Raw genomic sequence first — 19,350 nt, forward strand, 5'->3', positions numbered from 1 at the left:
CTGCTGCCCGTGAAGCAACCTTTTATACTTGCAGGACTAGTGGGGGCATGCACCACTGAATATCATGTCTGTTCTTCTGGCTTTGATTTTACCCCAAAGAACCCATAACTTCTAGCGATGCATGCCAGCCGTCTTTCATATTCACAGTTAAATATTTTAGGAGATTATGTCTCTTGAGGGGGTGCATTTTTTAAATTCAACAGATGCTTAGGCCTTGTAGTCACTCTGCACACGACCCTTCTCCACGTCACACTAGACATCAGTGAGACTGACCCTACAGTCATCCTGAACAGAGCTTTTGAATGAGGCCAGAGAAACTAGTCACCATGTACTTTGCAAACCTGCAGCATGTGGATTCCAACTCTTTGCTTTTAGGGCGTACTATCGAAGAGATAACGCTTGGCCTATTTGGACTAAAAAGTCATTTAAAATTTAACTACACCACAATTCCCTTTTATAGTTGTTATCTGAAGGAATGTTAGTGCTAATGTTTTACTGGCAAGTTTCACTTCCCTGGTTATGCAAGACCAAAAAATGTAAGCTGGCCGGCTGCAGAGAGAGTGAGCCGTGGAGAGCGGGCTGGGTTAGCTGCAGAGAGAGTGAGCTGTGGAGAGCAGGCTGGGCCAGCTGCAGAGAGAGTGGGCTGTGGAGAGCGGGCTGGGCCAGCTGCAGCGAGAGTGAGCTGTAGAGAGCGGGATGGGCCTGCTGCAGAGAGAGTGGGCTGGGCTAGCTGCAGAGAGAGAGTGGCCTGAGCCAGCTGCAGAGAGAGTAAGCTGTGGAGAGCGGGCTGGGCCAGCTGCAGAGAGAGTGAGCTGTGGAGAGCAGGCTGGGCCAGCTGCAGAGAGAGTGAGCTGTGGAGAGCGGGCTGGGCCAGCTGCAGCGAGAGTGAGCTGTAGATAGCGGGCTGGGCCTGGTGCAGAGGGAGTGGGCTGCGGAGAGTGGGCTGGGCCAGCTGCAGAGAGAGTGGGCTGTGGAGAGCAACTGGACCAGCTGCAGAGAGGGTGAGCTGTGGAGAGCGGGCTGGGCCAGCTGCAGAGAGAGTGAGCTGTGGAGAGCAGGCTGGGCCAGCTGCAGAGAGAGTGAGCTGTGGAGAGCGGGCTGGGCCAGCTGCAGCGAGAGTGAGCTGTAGATAGCGGGCTGGGCCTGGTGCAGAGGGAGTGGGCTGCGGAGAGTGGGCTGGGCCAGCTGCAGAGAGAGTGGGCTGTGGAGAGCAACTGGACCAGCTGCAGAGAGGGTGAGCTGTAGAGAGCGGGCAGGCCAGCTGCAGAGAGAGTGGGCTGCAGATACAATGGGCTGGGCCAGCTGCCGAGAGAGTGGGCTTTGGCAATCGGGCTGGCTGCAGAGAGAGAGAGCTGGGAGAGTGGGCTGGGCCAGCTGCAGAGAGAGTGGGCTGTGGAGAGCAGGTTGGGCCAGTTGCAGAGAGAGAGTGGTCTGTAGAGAGCAGGCTGGGCCAGCTGCAGAGAGAGTGGGCTGTGGAGAGCGGGCTGGGCCAGCTGCAGAGACAGTGGGTTGCAGATACAGCGGGCTGACCGGCTGCAGCGAGAACGAGCGGGGGAGAGCGGGCTGACTGCAAACAATGTGGGTTGGGGGGAGCGGGTGGGCCAGCTGCAGAGAGAACAGGCTGGAGTGGCTGCTGAGAGAGTGAGCTGTGGAGATCGGGCTGGGCCAGCTGCAGAGTAGGCAGGGAAGAGCGGGCTATGACCACTGCAGAGAGAGAGGGCTGGGGAGAGCGGGCTGGGCCAGCTGCTAAGAGAGTAGGCTGTGGAGGCGGGCTGGGCCAGCACCAGAGTGAGTGGGTTGTGGAGAGCGGGCTGGGCCAGCTGCAGCAAGAGTGAGCTGTAGAGAGCGGGCTGGGCCTGCTGCAGAGAGAGTTGGCTGTGGAGAGCGGGCTGGGCCAAATGCAGAGAGAGTTTGGGCTGTAGAGAGCGGGCTGGGCCAGCTGCAGTGAGAGTGGGCTGTGGAGAGCGGGCTGGGCCAGCTGCAGAGAGATTGGCTGTGGAGAGTGGGCTGGGCCAAATGCAGAGAGAGTTTGGGCTGTGGAGAGCGGGCTGGGCCAGCTGCAGAAAGAGTGGGCTGAAGATGCAACGGGCTGGCGGCTGCAGAGGGAACGAGCTGGGGAGACTTGGCTTTCTGCAAAAAAAAGTGGGTCAGGGACAGCAAGCAGGCCAGCTGCAGAGAGAACTGGCTGGAGTGGCTACAGAGAGAGTAAGCTGTGGAGAGCGTGCTGGGCTAGCTACAGAGAGAGTGAGCTCGGGAGAGCTGGCTGGCCCAGCTGCAGAGAGAATGGGCTAAGAAGAACAGGCTGTTCCGGCTGTGCATAGAAAAGGCTATGGAGAGTGGTCTGTGCAGGCTGCAAAGAGGGTGGACTGGGCCCTTTGCAGAGAGTCTGGCCTGAGGAGAGCAGGGGCTAGCTGCAGAGAGAAATGCTGGGCAGAGAGAGGGAGCTGGGAGATCGGGCTGGGCCAGTGGCAGAATAGGCTGGGGAGAGCGTGCCGGCCAGCTGCAGAGAGAACTGGCTAGTTAGCTGCAGACACAGTGAGCTGTGGAGAGTGGGCTTGGCCAGCTGCTGAGAGAGGGCTGGGCTGGCTGCAGAGCACTAGGTGAGCCCAAGGGAGAGTGGGATGGGCTGAGTGAAGAGAGTGGGATTAGCGCCGCAGATATGTTGGGACGCACTCCCTGCAGAGTGGGCTAGCCCATCAGCAAAGACTGGAGGACAAGCTTTGCAGATCTGGAAGGATATGGTCACTGTTATGAGCTATACATAAGTGCACGAGAAGTGGCCTAGCAGCTTGAGCTGTTGACTTTGGAACAAGCTAGACCTTTGGCTGAGTTACCTCACTGCTTTCAACTGCACTTCTCTCACCATAGACTCAGCCAAATCTCTCGGAGTCACCATGGACAAGCACCTGAATATGAATCATATCAGCAATGTGTGTAAGGGAGCAAGCCACTTGATGAGGACACTCAGAAATATCAAACCTTTCCTTCCACAAACTGATTTCAAGCAGGTGGTCCAAGCGCTTGTCTTGCAAAGGCTAGACTACAGCAGCGCTACCCTCTGTGGCCTTCCCAAATGCACCCTGGCTCCACTAAGGGCATCACTGAATGCTGCGGCTAGACTGGTTACAGGTACCAAACGAAACAAGCACATATCCCCAAGTCCTAAAATCTCTTTAATGGTTGCCCTACCAAGCACAAATTCAGTTACAAATTGCCGTTCAGGCACACAAAGCCCTTCACTTCAAAACTCCCAGGTACTTTGCGCAAAAACTTGAACTATCCAGTGGTGTGAGAGCCTCAAGAAGTGCCAATACTTTCTTCTTGAAAACACTCATCCTTAGCAAAAAAGAGAACTTGTCAATGTGCCTTCTCTGGTGCTGCCCCAAAGATATAGAACTCTCTTCCACCGGAAGTACGCAGAATCTCCTCAATGACAGTGTTCAAATTGGAAGCCAAAAGATTCCTAATGAATAAATTCTTACCATAAGTGGGCTAGGCTCACCTGCTCGAAGACATTGCTCCGACTACCATTGTACCATCATTTGATACCACTCTTTTTTACCACATACTGTGACCCCCTTCATTGCCCGCTTATACCTGTTTATTGTACTACCTTCCATTGTGCAATTGTCCTGTAATATGTGATCATTCCTGTTTTTCTACTCCTACTTGATGTTAATATAGCATTTATGTCCTTTCTTCCATCCTAATGTAAAGTGCTCTGATATCCTTCGGGATCTTGTTTGCGCTGTACAAAACTTTATAAATAAATAAATAATTGTGGGTAAAATCACTTAACCCCCTTTTTCCCAAAAAAACATAAATAAAAGTAATGTAATCTAGTTCTCTAATGCCCTCTGGCTAAATTCCGGCTATATAAGGAATTATATGTAGCTGTGATCGGGGTGTGACTATAAGCATGCACTGCTGTGATCTAAATATGACTGTAGGGAAGTATGCTCTACTGTTGTCGGGGCATGATTGCATGGACTCATGCACTGCTGTGATGTTGCATGGCTGTAAGGCAACATTTACTCCTGAGATACCTGCATGCATGAAATAAAGTTTGAGCTACTGTGATCAGGGCATGGCTCCGTGGAATAATGCATTGAGATCAATGTATGTAACTGAAATGAAGTTTGCACTACGATAGCTGCATGGCTCTAAGGAAGCGTGCGCTAAGTTAGCTGAATGGCTCTAAGGAAGCATACACTGGAATATATGTATGTAACTGTGTCAGAGCGTTGTTTCCTTATACTTGCGCAGGACCAGAAGATGCCGATTCCCAATGCTCCTCCAGGAAACACACAAGACACCACCCAATAAGTGTCCTGTAGAATCTCCACAAGGGGTAAGGGGGAGTTGGATAAAATAACAAATTGAAGAAGAGACTGCCAGAGGTTATCAGCTTCCTGCACCATATCTTCTCCTCAGTGGTTGTGTGTTGCTTCTGACTACATTCTACTCTCTCAATTCATATGTACAGTATTCTATTGGCTATCTTAACATACCTATATAACTTTTGGCCTTAGCTCCTCTTTTGATATTCTCTTCTAATTGTTTTCTATTGAAGAGCACTACCTCTTACAGTCTTATGGTTCTAATGAAAGAAACTAAAACACCTTGTTATTCTTAACCTTCTGTCTTCTATACTATTAACTTACATATATTTTTCTTATGTTAGTTGTGTGTCATCGCATACCCCAAAACTGTAATAGACTTGTTTTCACTTCTATTATCTTCTATTTTTCTCTATTTGTTTTCATGAAGAATACCTCAGGAAGAACTTTCACCTCCTAGGTAAGTATTTAACAACTGAAAAACTCATTAGTTCTTTTTCATAAATTACATAAAAGGCAGTACTCCAGTTACTTCTTCGGGAACACTGCTCTCTTAGTTTGAATACTGAACCTTGTTCGACCCCCGACGATTCCAGGAGAATTCCTCTGCGTATGAGCACTAAGCGAAACACTCTCTTCAACAAAGAGAGGTGTACGCAGAAACGAGTGCGCAGAATCCAGACTAAGTCTCTGAACGGAGAAAGGCACTACTGTATGCGAATGGGAAATAAACCAAACAAACGAGTGACGAGAAAGGCCACACAGACTAAACTACCTCGGAGAACACTAAAAAACGATGTTCCTCAGCCTCGAATCCAGGTGAAGTGTGCCAACATTCTAAGTTGAGCGCTCCTAGTAGAATTTTGAGGCAAGCACTAAAAGACTAGAGCTTCACTTCTCGGTGTGTCGGCCATCTTGGAGTTTCTCAATCTCCAAGCTGCACTACATGTAATTACCTTTTTCTTTTGAATGATTGTAGGTAACAGTTCTGTACTTGTCAGAGAGAGAAAAGTCTTTGTCCCTTGCAATCCTGACAAACTGCAATGAAGCATGCACTAAGATATCTACATGGCTCTAAGGAAGCGTGCACTGGGATCTATGTGTATAACTGCAAGGAAGCATGACCTAAGATATCTGCATGGCTCTAAGGAAGCATGCACTGGGATCTATGTATGTAACTGCAAGGAAGCATGCACTAAGAAATCTGCATGACTCTAACGAAGTGTGCACTGGGATCTATGTGTGTAACTCTCAAGGAACCATGCACTAAGATATCTGCATATCTTTAGGAAGTGTGCACTGGGATCTATGTATGTAACTGTAAGGAAGCATACACTAAAATATCTGCATGGCTCTAAGGAAGTGTGCATTGGGATCTATGTATGTAACTGCAAGGAATCATGACCTAAGGTATTTGCATGGCTCCAAGGAAGTGTGCACTGGGATCTATGTATCTAACTGCAAGGAAGCATGCACTAAGATATCTGCATGGCTTACGGCAGTGTGCATTGGGATCAATGTATGTAACTGTAAGGAAGCATTCACTAAGATATCTGCATGGCTCTAAGGAAGTGTGCACTGGGATCTATGTATGTACTTGTAAGGAAGCACGACCTAAGATATCTGCATGGCACTAAGAAGGTGTGCGCTGGGATTTATGTGTGTAACTGCAATAAAGCATGACCTATGATATCTGCATGGCCCCAAGGAAGTGTGCACTGGGATCAATGTATGTAACTGCAAGAAAGCATGACCTATGATATCTGCATGGCTCTAAGGAAGTATGCACTGGGGTCTATGTATGTAACTGCATGGAAGCATGCACTAAGATATCTGCATGGCTCTACGGAAGTGTGCACTTGGATCTACGTATATACCTGTAAGGAAGCATGACCTAAGATAACTGCATGACTCTAAGGAAGTGTGCACTGGGATCTATGTATGTGCCTGTAAGGAAGCATGCACTAAGATATCTGCATGGCTCTAAAGAAGTGTGCACTGGGATATATGTGTGTAACTGCATGGACGCATGCACAAAGATATCTGCAAGGCTCTACAAAAGTGTGCACTGGGATCTATGTATGTAACTGCAAGGAACCATGTACTAAGATATCTGAAAGGCTCTAAGGAAGTGTGCACTGGGATCTAAGTGTGTAACTCTAAGGAAGCATGACCTAAGATATCTGCATGGCTTCAAGGTACACGCACTAAGATATCTGCATGGCTCTTAGGAAGCATGACCTAAGATGTCTGCATGGCTCCAAAGAAGCATGCACTTCTGGGGTTGAGGCTTGGCTGTAAGGAAGAATACATTTCTGTAATGCAGCATGAATGTAAAGAGCATTCACTACTAAGATTTTTTGTATGCCCTGGACCTTTACAACACTATCAACTTTTCCTCATGTCTAGGACCTTTACAGGGCTTTAAGGATCCTTGCATTCTAGGAATACATCCAGGGAGTTAAGAAAGCATGTGTTGCAGTGATCTCTGCAGGGCTGATAGGAAGCATGCAGAGAGCCGGTCTACGCATGGCTGCGAATGAACAAGCACCAGTGACTTCTGTCAGGGTCATTTATATGTTAGCATGCACAGCTGATCCTCCGTGCAAGATTGCTTTTGATCCACAGTACTTGAGCGCTTGCATGGCTATGAGTAAGCATGCAAGGTAAAGATAGCTCCAAGGCATTAAGGAAATAAAACGTAATGAAAAAGCATACAGAGATGTATTTGCTACATGTGCTGCTAATACGGTTACAGGGCTATGAGTTAGCAGCACTGTTGCATCTGTACGTTAGCATTTACTACTGTTATCCATTTAGAGCTGCAGAGCAGTAAATTAGCATGCACTGACAGGTCCTCTACGGAGCTGTATACTAGCATGAACTGCTACAGAAGTTGCTGACACTGCATTCTCAATCAGTGTTAGGATCCTTGCAGGGCTATGCAGAAGCAAGCATTGCTAGAACACTCCAGGGCTGAAAGTATGCACACCATGGGGTTGCATGGCCATCGTTAGCATGCACCACGAAGAACATTTCAATGCTAATAGTATGCACACTATGTAGTTGCCTGGCTGCCATTAGCATGCACTGCTGAGAACATTCCAAGGCTGAAACTATGCAGCTGCATGGCTGTCATTAGCATGTACCGCTGTGAACATTCTATGGCTGAAGGTAGGAACAGCATGCATATGCATGGCCGTTGTTGGCATGCATCGCCGAGAGCATTACAAGACTGAAAGTATGCACACCATAGAGTTGCATGGCTGTAATAAGCATGTGCTGCTGAGAACAGTTTATGGCTGAAAGTATGCATACCATGCGATTACATGGCTGTCATTACCATGCACCGCAGAGAACATTCCTAGGCTGAAAATATACACACCATGAGGTCGCATGGCCATTGTTAGCATGCATTGCTGAGAGCATTCCAAGGCTGAAATTATGCACATCATGCATTTGCATGACTGTCATTAGCATGCACCGCTGAGAATATTCCAAGACTGAAAGCATGCACACCATGCGGTCGCATGATTGTCATTAGCATGCACCATTAAGAACATTCCAAGGCTGAACGTATGCACACCATGCGGCTGCATGACAGTTGTTACATGCACCGCTGAAAAGAGTCTAAGGCTGAAAGTAAGCACACCATATGGCTGCATGGCTGTCAGCATGCGCTGCTGAGAACAGTCTCAGGTTGACAGTATGCAAACCATGCAGTTGCATGGTTGTCATTAGCAATCACCGCTGAGAATATGCCAAGGCTGGAAGTATGCACACCATGCGGATGTTAACATGCACCACTGAGAACATTCCAAGGCTAATAGTATTACACCATGCGGTTGCATGCCCATCATTAGCATGCACACCCTCTGGTTGCATGACTGTTGTTAGAATGCCCAGCTGAGAACATTCCAAGGCTGAAAGTATGCACACCACGTGGTTGCATTTGATGTTGTGAATATGCATCCCCTGAGAACATTCAAAGGCTGAAGGTATGCACATCATATGGTTGCATGTCTGTCATTAGCATGCACTGCTGAGAACAGTATAAGGCTGGAAGTATGTACACCATGCCGTTGCATGGCTGTCATTAGCATGTGCTGCTGAGAAAATTCCAAGGCTGAAGGTATGCACATTATGCAGTTGCATGTCTGGTGTTAGCATGCACTGCTGAGAACATTCAAAGGTTAACAGTATGCACACCATGCAGTCGCATGGCTGTCATTAGCATGCACTGCTCAGAACATTCCAAGGCTGTAGGTATGCACAGCATGCAGTTGCTTGGCCGTCATTAGCATGCACAGCTGAGAGCACTGCTAGGCTGAAAGTATGCACACCATGCAGTTGCCTGGCTGTCATTAGCATGCACCGCTGAGAACAGTCTAAGGCTGAAAGTATGCACACCATATGGTTGCATGGCTGTCATTAGCATGCACCACTGAAAACAGTCTATGTTGAAAGTATGTGCACCATGCAGTTGCATGGCTATCGTTCGCGTGCCCCGCTCAGAACAGTCTAAACCTGAAAGTATGCACACCATGGGGTTGCATGGCTGTCATTAACATGCACGACTGAGAACAGTCTAAGGCGGAAAGTATGCACACCATGAGGTTGAAGGGCTGTTGTTAGCATGCACCACAGAGAACATGCCAACGATAATAGTATGCACACCATGCAGGTGCATGGCTGCCATAAGCATGCACTGGAGAGAACATTCCAAGACGGAAATTATGCACACCATGTAGTTGCATGGCTGCCATAAGCATGCACTGGTGAGAACATTCCAAGACTGAAATTATGCACACCATGCGGTTGTATGGCTGTAATAAGCATGCACCGCTGAGAACATTAAAAGGCTGAAAGTGAGCACACAATGTGGCTGCATGACTGTTGATACCATGCACCACTGAAAAGAGTCTAAGGCTAAAAGTAAGCATACCATATGGTTGCATGGCTGTCATTAGCATGCACCGCTGAGAACAGTCTAAGGCTGAAAGTATGCAAACCATGCGGTTGCACGGTTGTCATTAGCAATCACCGCTTAGAACATTCCAAGTTTGAAAGTAAGCACACCATGTGGTTGCATAGCTTGCTTTAACATGCACCGCTGAGAACATTCCAAGGCTTATAGTATGCACACCATGCGGTCGCATGGCCATCATTAGCATGCACTACTGAGAACATTCCAAGGCTGAAAGAATGCACACCATGCAGTTGCATAGCTGTCATTAGCATGCACTGCTGAGAGCCTTCAAAGGGTGAAATTATGCACACCATGCGGTTGCATGGCTATTGTTAGAATGCCCGGCTGAGAACATTCCAAGGCTGAAAGTATTGCCACCATGTGGTTACATTCGCTGTTGTGAGCATGCACCCCTGAAAACATTCCATGGCTGAAGGTATGCACACCATGTGGTTGCATGGCCGTCATTAGCATGCACTGCTTAGAACATTCCAAGGCTGAAGGTATGTACACCATGTGGTCGCATGGCCATAATTAGCATGCACAGCTGAGAATATTCCAAGGCTGAAAGTTTACACACCACACGTTTGCATGACTGTCATTAGCATGCCCCACTGAGAACAGTCTAAGGCTGAAAGTATGCACATCATATGGTTGCATGGCTGTCATTAGATTGAGCTGCTGAGAACAGTCTAAAGCTAAAAGTATGCACACTATGCTGTTGCATGGCTGTCATTAGCATTCGCTGCTGAGAACATTCCAAGGCTGAAAGAATGCACACCATGCCAGTGCATGGCTGGTGTTAGCATACACTGATGAGCACATTCCAAGGCTAACAGTATGCACACCATGCAGTCGCATGGCTGTCGTTAGCATGCACTGCTCAGAACATTCTAAGGCTGAAGATATGCAAAGCATGCAGTTGCTTGGCCATCATTAGCATGCACAGCTGAGAGCACTCCAAGGCTGAAAGTATGCACACCATGCAGTTGCATGGCTGTCGTTAGCATGCACTGCTCAGAACATTCTAAGGCTGAAGATATGCACACCATGCAGTTGCTTGGCCATCATTAGCATGCACCGCTGAGAACAGTCTAAGGCTGAAAGTATGCACACCATATGGCTGCAAGGCTGTCATTAGCATGTACTGCTGAGAACAGTCTAAGGCTGAAAGTTCTAAGACTGAAAGTATGCACGCCATGTGGTTGCATGGCTGTCATTAGCAAACACGGCTGAGAATATTCCAAGGTTAATAGTAAGCACACCATGCTGTATCTTGACTATCATTAGCATGCACTGCTGAGAACATTCTAAGGCTGAAAGTATGCACACCATGAGGTTGCATAGCTGTTGTTAGCATGCTCCACAGAGAACATTCCAATGCTGAAAGTATGCACACCATATGGTTGTATGGCTGTTGTTTGCATGCACTGCTCAGAACATTCCAAGGCTGAAGGTATACACACTATGCAGTTGCATGTCTGGCGTTAGCATGCACGTCTGAGAACATTCCAAGGCTAATAGTATGCACACCATGTGGTCTCATGGCTGTCATTAGCAAGCACCGCTGAGAACATTCCAAGGCTGTAGGTATGCGAACCATGCAGTTGCATGGCTGTCAATAGCAATCACCGCTGAGAACATTCCAAGGCTGAAAGTATGCACACCATGAGGTTGCATGGCTGTCATTAGCATGCACCGCTGAGAACCTTCCAAGGCTAATAGTATGCACACCATGCGGATGCATTCAGAACCTTTTAAAACTGAAGGTATGCACACTATGTGGTCACATGGCCGTAATTAGCATGCACCGCTGAGAAACTTCCAAGGCTGAAAGTATGCACACCATGCGGTTGCATGGCTGTCATTAGCATGCGCTGCTGAGAACAGTCTAAGGCTGAAAGTATGCACACTTTGCCGTTGTATTGCTGGCATTAGCATGCACTGCTGAGAACATTCCAAGGCTGAAAGAATGCACACCATGCTGCTGCATGGCTGGTGTTAGCATGCAATGCTGAGAACATTCCAAGGCTAACAGTATGCACACCATGCAGTTGCATGGCTGTCATTAGCAGGCACAACTGAAAACAGTTTATGGTTGAAAGTATGCACACCATGTGGTTGCATGGCCATCGTTAGCATGCACCGCTGAGAAGAATCCAAGGATGAATGTATGCACACCATGTGGTTGCATGGCTGTCATTAGCAAGCACCGCTGGGAACATTCCAAGGCTAAAAGTATGCATATCATGCAGTCCCTTAGCTATCATTAGTATGCACTGCTGAGAACATTCCAAGGCTGAAAGTATGCACACCATGCCGTTGCATGGCTGTCATTAAAATGCTCCACTGAGAACATTCCAAAGCTGAAAGTATGCACACCTTATGGTTGCATGGCTGTCATTAGAATGCGCCACTGAGAACAGTCTAAGACTGAAAGTATTCACACCATAGGGTTGCATGGCTGTCATTAGCATGCACCGCTGAGAACATTCCATGGCTGAAAGTATGCACACCATGCAGTTCCATGTCTGGCATTAGCATGCACCACTGAAACAGCCTAAGGCTAAAAGTATGCACACCATGTGGTTGCATGGCTGTTGTTAGCATGCACCGCTGAGAACCTTCCAAGGCTGAAAGTGTGCACATCATGTGGTTGCATGGCTGTCATTAGCATGTTTTACTGCTGAGAACCTTCCAAGGCTGAAAGTGTGCACACCGTGTGCTTGCATGGCTGTCATTAACACGCACCACTGAGAACAGTCTAAGGCTGAAAGTATGCACACCATGCAGTTGCATGTCTGCCATTAGCGTGCACCGCTGAGAAACTTCCAAGGCTGAAAGTATGCACACCATGCGGTTGCATGGCTGTCATTAGCGTGCATCGCTGAGAGCATTCCAAGGCTCATAGTATGCACACCATGCAGTTGCATGGCTGTCGTTAGCGTGCACTGCTGAGAACCTTCCAAGGCTGAAAGTATGCACACCATGCAGTTGCATGTCTGGCATTAGCATGCACCACTGAAACAGTTGCATGGCTGTCGTTACAATGCACTGCTGAGAACATTCCATGGATTAAAGTATGCACACCAAACGGTTGCATGGCTGTCATTAGCATGCATTGCTGAGTCCTCTACACAGATGTAAATTGAAAGTCAGGGCCCGATTCACAACAAGCCATTGCAATTGTGGTGGAGTCTCTGTACTTGTGGCGTAATCTCCACATTGCAGTTCTCATTGCAAAGACTCGGCCATGAGTGTGGAGACTCCGCCACAATTATGGAGCCTCCACCACGACTGCAGGAGCTCTTTGTGAATTGGACCCTCTGAGCTGGATTCCTTGGATTATTTTTGAGGCCGTTGCTGGACTGGACGTCCACATGCACTTTGGCACTGCTGCAGGGCTGTACTGTGCCATACATAGCTGGGACTCCTACAGGTCAGTATTTTAGCATGCACTTTTGGAATTCATGAAGGAAGGTAGTTTGCACCGCTGGGGCACAACAAGGACCTTAAGTTACCATGCACTTCTGGTATACATGAAGTATAAGAAATCAGCATTGGCCACTGAAACAGTTCCAGGGATATAGAATAGCTCTTTGCAGGGCTGAACCCACCTTTGCGCAGTGGCACATGTTGAACAGCTCTTCAGTTTATCATCCAAAGAGAACGCCTGTTTTATTGGTTCTGGGGATCCATGGCACAAGACTACTGACCAGCACTGCGCATGTTTTGGCATGTTGCTCACCAGCAGAGTAATGGTTGGTAGCAGCTGATTACAGTACTAGGGGAGCACTTGGACAGAAAATACGCCTAGACACCAAAATAAAAGTGGTCCCATTAATAAATCAGATAATATTTACAATGCAATGGTCTCGTCTTTGTTAAAGTTAGAGCTATTGGCATTGCAAATGTCATTTTTTTCAAATTTATTGTTTTTTTTAAACCGATAAATATATGGTATTGTCATTTACAATGGCAATTGGTAAGCATTAGAGAGTAGTAGAGAGTTTTAGCAGTGATTATTAGTTAGTAGTGAGTGACTAGTTGATTAATAGAGAGTGTACTTGTATAGAGTAGAGTAGGAGTGAGTTGTAGGCAATAGTAGTTAGTGAGTAGTGTAGATTAGTTGAGAGTAGTATAGAGTGAGCAGTAGATAGTGTGTAGAGAGTGTGTAGGAGTTAGTGAGTAGTAAAGACAGAGTAGTAGTGAGTAATGAAAAGTAGTAGTCAGAAATAGATGTAGTGTAGTGAGTTATAGATAGTATATGGAGTAGTATATCTATTTAGTAGAGTGAGTAGTGAATGACTTAAATAGAGTATATATTAGAGAGCAGTGGTTAGTTAGTACTTTTTAGTATTAGAGTGTACTAGAGTAGTAGAGAGTGAGCATAAAATTGTGGATAGTGTAATTTAGTGAGTTGTGAGGAGTGTGACTTGTATGTATTAGAGAGTAGTTAGATGGTGTATTAGAGTGTGATTAGTTGAGTCAGCAGTAGAGTGTGAATTGAGAGTATTAGAGAGTAGTAGAGATTGAGTAAAGTGTGAGTAGCTTACATTAGTAGAGTAACGTTTAGTAGAGTATTAGATAGTTTTAATACAGAGTATTATAGTGAGTAGTAATGAGTGAGTAGTAATTTGTAGATATAGCTATTAGAATAATTTTAGTAGGGTATTATAAATTGAGTATTAGTAGTAGAGAGTGAGTTGTAGAGTGAGTAATAGTGAGTAGTAGTTTTATATAGTGTTTAGTAGACTAGTAGTGAGTACTATAGAGTAATAGGGATTAATATTGTAGAAAGTTATTAGTATAATTATTTTAAGTAGTAGAGAGTGTGTAGTAGAGAATTATTATTAGTGAGTAGAGTAGTAAAGAGTATTAGGATTAGGGTATTATAGAGTACTAGCAGCCCGTCCCGACGTTGTCCGGGTATGATTTGCTGGCGGCCAGTAGTATATTGTTTTGTAGGATTTCGTTTTGATAGCATTTCTTATCTGTGACAGGCCTATGAAACACTCCGATTCACAGTGCACTGCTGATGCACTTAAGAGTGCGCGTTCAGTAGTGTGTGAACTCGAGTTTCCCTACTTTATTTTTCCTTGCAATATTATACAGCGCGAACTCGCAAACATGGCATGAGCACAATTTACATTACAGAAGAACACATTCATTTGTGGTAGGCACGGGGAGACAAAGCGATTTGCCTGGAACCACAGGATGTTAAGCTGATGCCGAGATTCGAACGTAGCTCCCCAGCTCTAAAGTTCGCAATTCTAGAACTTGTGGCGGGAGGTGTGTCTAAAAGTGTATGTCGGTGCTGTCCATTAATGAGAGAGACCTGTGCATTTTTCAAATGGGTGGTGAAAAAATATGAGAATGTTGCTGGAGATGTGGGCCGCCGTGCCACCAATGTACTTACCGGGGGAGGGTAAACACCCATTATTCCACAACTTTCTTTCCACATACCATCACTCCGCATACTTTCATTACGAAAGTACCATGACTCCGCAATGCCATTATAACGCATGGCATTACATTTTATATGCTTTTACCAAGCATACATTTACAACGAAATTTATTGTAAATGCATGAATGATAAAAGCATGTTTTTTTTTAATGTTTGGATATGGTAAGTATGGGTATAGGGGTATATGTTTTGGGGTACTGAGGTATATGTTTTGGGGTGTTTGGGTATTTTAAGAGTTCAGATATAGTTTTGGGTTATGGGGTACAGGGGTAGTTTTAGGGTTGAGGGATAGGTATGGGTTTTGGGGTACAGGGGTATTTTTAGGGCTCAGGGCTAGGTTTGGGGGTATAGGGGTATTTTAAGGGTTCAGGGGTAGGTTTGGGTTTTGGGGTAAAGGGGTATTTTAAGGGTTTGGGGTAGGTTTGGGTTTTGGGGTACAGGGGTATTTTAAGGGTTCAGGGCTAGGTTTGGGTTTTGGGGTACAGGGGTATTTTAGGGTTCAGGGATAGGTTTGTGTTTTGGGGTACAGTGGTATTTTTAGGGTTCAGGGCTAGGTTTGGGTTTTGGGGTACAGGGGTATTTTTAGGGTTCCGTGGTAGGTTTGGGTTTTGAGGTACAGGGGTACTTATAGGGTATGTTTTGGGGTACTGAGGTATATGTTTTAGGGTGTTTGGGTATTTTAAGGGTTCAAATATAGTTTTGGGTTATGGGGTACAGGGGCAGTTTTAGGGTTTAGGGATAGGTATGGGTTTTGGGGTACAGGAGTATTTTTAGGGTTCAGGGCTAGGTTTGGGTTTTGGATTATAGGGGTATTTTTAGGGTTCACAGGTAGGTTTGGGGTTTGGGGTACAGGGGTATTTTAAGGGTTCAGGGCTAGGTTTGGGTTTTGGGGTACAGGGGGATTTTTAGGGTTCAGGGGTAGGTTTTGGTTTGGGGGTACAGGGGTATTTTAGGGTTGAGGGGTAGGTTTGGGTTTTGGGGTACAGGTTTATTTTTAGAGTTCAGGGCTAGGTTTGGGTTTTGGGGTACAGGGGTATTTTTAGAATTCAGGGGTAGGTTTGGGGGTGCAGGTGTATTTTAAGGGTTCAGGGCTCGTTTTGGGTGTTGGGGTAAAGGGGTATTTTAGGGTTCGGTTTGGGTTTTGGGGTACATTGTATTTTTAGGGTTCAGGGCTAGGTTTGGGTTTTGGGGTACAGGGGTATTTCTAGGGTTCAGGAGTAGGTTTGGGTTTTGAGGTACAGGGGTATTTATAGGGTTCAGGGCTAGGTTTGGGTTTTGGGGTACAGGGGTATTTTTAGGGTTTAGGGATAGGTTTGGGTTTTGGGGTACAGGGTATATTTATAGGGTTAAGATGGGTTAGTATTTAAGGGTGTTGGGGTATTTTAAGAAGTAAGGGTGGGTTATGATTATGGGGTGCAGGGATATTTAAAGGGAGCAGGGTGGGATTAGCACACGATATGAGACATGGCATGAAGGGCGGAACGTACCACACGCCCCCAGCGTTTGTCACGCCCACAGCACAACGCAGACACGCCCACAAGGGACTGCTTTGCTGGCACAGTTCTTTTACCTTTTTAAATGTATATGGTGGGCGTCTGCATAGCCTATGTCCTTCTGCTGCAACTGCCCTTTCCAACGCTGTATTGGGTGTTGTGATTGGTGCTGTGGTTCCTGAGATCACCCGCCTCAAAGTTTTGGGCTCTCTCTTTATTATATTAGTATAGATATAGATTTTAGTGAGTAGTATAGAGTATTTGAGGTGTGGCGAGTGAGTAGTATATTTTAGATATAGTTATTAGTATAGTGTGAGTAGGGTATTAAACTGAGTAGTAGAGAGTTAGTAGTAGAGAGTGAGTTGTAGAGTGATTAATAGTGTCTAGTAGATGGTATTATGTCAGGGGAGTATAGAGTGTGTAGTAGAGTAGTAGTGAGTACTACAGAGTAATAGGCATTAATAGTGAGTATTATTGAGCAATACATTTTTTAGAGTAATTGTGTAAGTAGTAGTGAGTTGAGTTAGCTGTATAGAGTGAGTAGACAGTGAGTAGTGGACTTATTAGTTAATTTTAGAAAGTTGTATTATAAGTAGTAGAGTAGTATAGTGAGTAGTAGTGAGAGTAATACTTTTATTATTTTCACACATTTACATATACACACACAGAGGCACATACATAGAGCCACACACAGACATTAGTAGAGAGGGGGAGGGGTGGTAAATTGGACAGCTGGGAGGAGGTAGCGAGGGGTCTGGTGGCAGGACAGATGGGGCGAGGCTGTAGCCAGAGGGGACAATTGCGGCTGGGGGGAACGGGGCGGGGGGAGTAGTTGTAATGCCAATGCTCGTTCGGGCTAGGGATTACGGAATGAGCCTTTCATGCAGGCCGTCCGAGGCTGCTGATAGCTGCTTGCACAAGGCTGCATGTGTGCTTTTGGCAGCTAACACTTCCCTGACAACTTGCCCGACTTGTTTGGCGCCCAAGCCTCCCAAGGTTTGTTATAAAACAAGTTCTGCCCTGAGAAGTGGGGAGTGTTTGGGATCTGCGTGGCCTGTTGTTCAGGGCGCGCGAGGGATGGGAGTGTCTGTGAAGTGCGGAGGGTGTGTGAGGGACGGGAGTGCCTGTGAAGTGTGGAGGGTGCGTGAGGAATGGGAGTGTCTGTAAAGTGCGGAGGGAGCGTGAGGGACGGGAATGCCTGTGAAGTGAGGAGGGTGTGCGAGGGACCGGAGTGCCTGTGAAGTGAGGAGGGTGCGTAGGGGACGGGAGTGTCTGTGAAGCGCAGAGCGTGCGTGAGGGACGGGAGTGCCTGTGAAGTGCGGAGGGTGCGTGAGGGACGGGAGTGTCTTTGAAGTGCGGCCTGTTGTGGAGGGTGCGTGCAGTGTGGGGGTGCACTGGGAGTCGCGCAAATACTTGGAGTCACCCTGAAGAACCGGGTTTTAGAACCCAGCGGCACCAGGGGCACGCCCAATGTCTTCGGGTTCACCTGTCTTAGAATACAGAGACACGGTATACTTCTCAGTGACATCAAGGATCAAATTTATTGGCTGCAACCAGGAACAGAAGTCTACGAAGCACGACACGGGTGGTTCGTCGGAGACTGTACAATTTCGTATTGCGAGACATCGTCTTTTATGCCAAAAATCACATTCCTTACTAGCATCAATTACTTACGAACTGTCCAATCACACAGTGACATTTTAAAAGGTATCGCATAACGACAAGCCCACTTTCAGTTGTCCAGCCCACCATCAATGACGAGGCAAAAAACACAATATTCTTGCTCGGACAGGCCGGACAAACCCATAATAAAAAGACCTCAACCCAAATCATAAATAGGCCATAAAAGAAGGAACAGAAACAGATGAGAAGCAAGATAGAAGGGTGTGTGCATGTACCATAAACTTAGCAATGTCCTGCTCTTTGATCTCTATCTTGACCAGCTGCCGAACAAGGAACTGGCTCAACAAGGTTAGCTTCGGGCAATGGAGTCAGCTCGCTCAGGTCACACAGAAGTCAGCTAAAGGTGTACGTGTCCCAAAGACTCGTTCGGCCATGGTCATCGGTCTATGTGAGGGCAAGCACAAAATGGCTGTCGTACACAAAATGGAACCCGAAGGTTCGGAACGAAATCCCTAAATACACAGTGTATCCATCAATCGAACATGACGAAAACACTCGTACATACCGCACTCGTCATTTGCGGTCCGCTGATACCAAAATCGTCTTAATACGACGACCTTTATTGAATGGGTTCAGAATCACGGAACCTTAGACCCTCCTTTTGCCCTTACATAGGCAATAAACCCAAACTCACGTCAGTCTGAATCCAGGTCTATATTCATCAGATCATCAAGATGTTGCTGTAGCATCATCCTAGTACTTAGCAACTCTCTCTGGACAGGTCTCCTTGCACACGAAGTAGCACAGAGGCCACATACAGCAGGAGAACACTGTACGCAAAGACAGAACAGGAAAAGGATAGCTAAGCCCATCCCAATGATCATCAGAATCTTCCATCCCCAGGTGGATAACAATCCCCAAAACCATCCCATTAACGACCAATCTCCTTCGTCCACATGTACAGACTCGGAGATCTTATGCAACTTGGAAATGGCTTGGTACACTGTTGGAGCGTTGTCTGGAATGAAAACGCAGCAGCTCGATTGAATCAATTTGCATTCCCCTCCTCTATCTGCAAGTATGACATCTAACGCAACTCTGTTATGAAGAGTCATAAGGCGATCCGACTGGAGCTCAGCAGTCAAGTTACTAAGGGCACCGGCAGTTTTGACTATGGTGGACTCAACCACTCTCGTCAGTTGTCGGATGTTCCTGCTGTTAGCCATAGGTCCCCAAAACGGCAGAAAACCCTTCAAGAAATCTCCTAATTCTTGTCCTGCAGTATCTTCCTTACTGAAGACACCTCTAACGACTCTCGTCTTGTGGTAATCTGCCGCAGCTGTATACGTAGGAGGCAACAGGAACGAGACAAAACATGTGCCCGAGAAAGCAGGGGGCAACCATGTGTACGCTCTATCATAACAGACAAAATAGGTACCCTTAGCTGCTAAAAACGAT

This window comes from Lissotriton vulgaris, chromosome 1_1 (genome assembly GCF_964263255.1).
Source record: "Lissotriton vulgaris chromosome 1_1, aLisVul1.2, whole genome shotgun sequence".
NCBI classification, from domain to species: Eukaryota; Metazoa; Chordata; class Amphibia; order Caudata; family Salamandridae; genus Lissotriton; species Lissotriton vulgaris.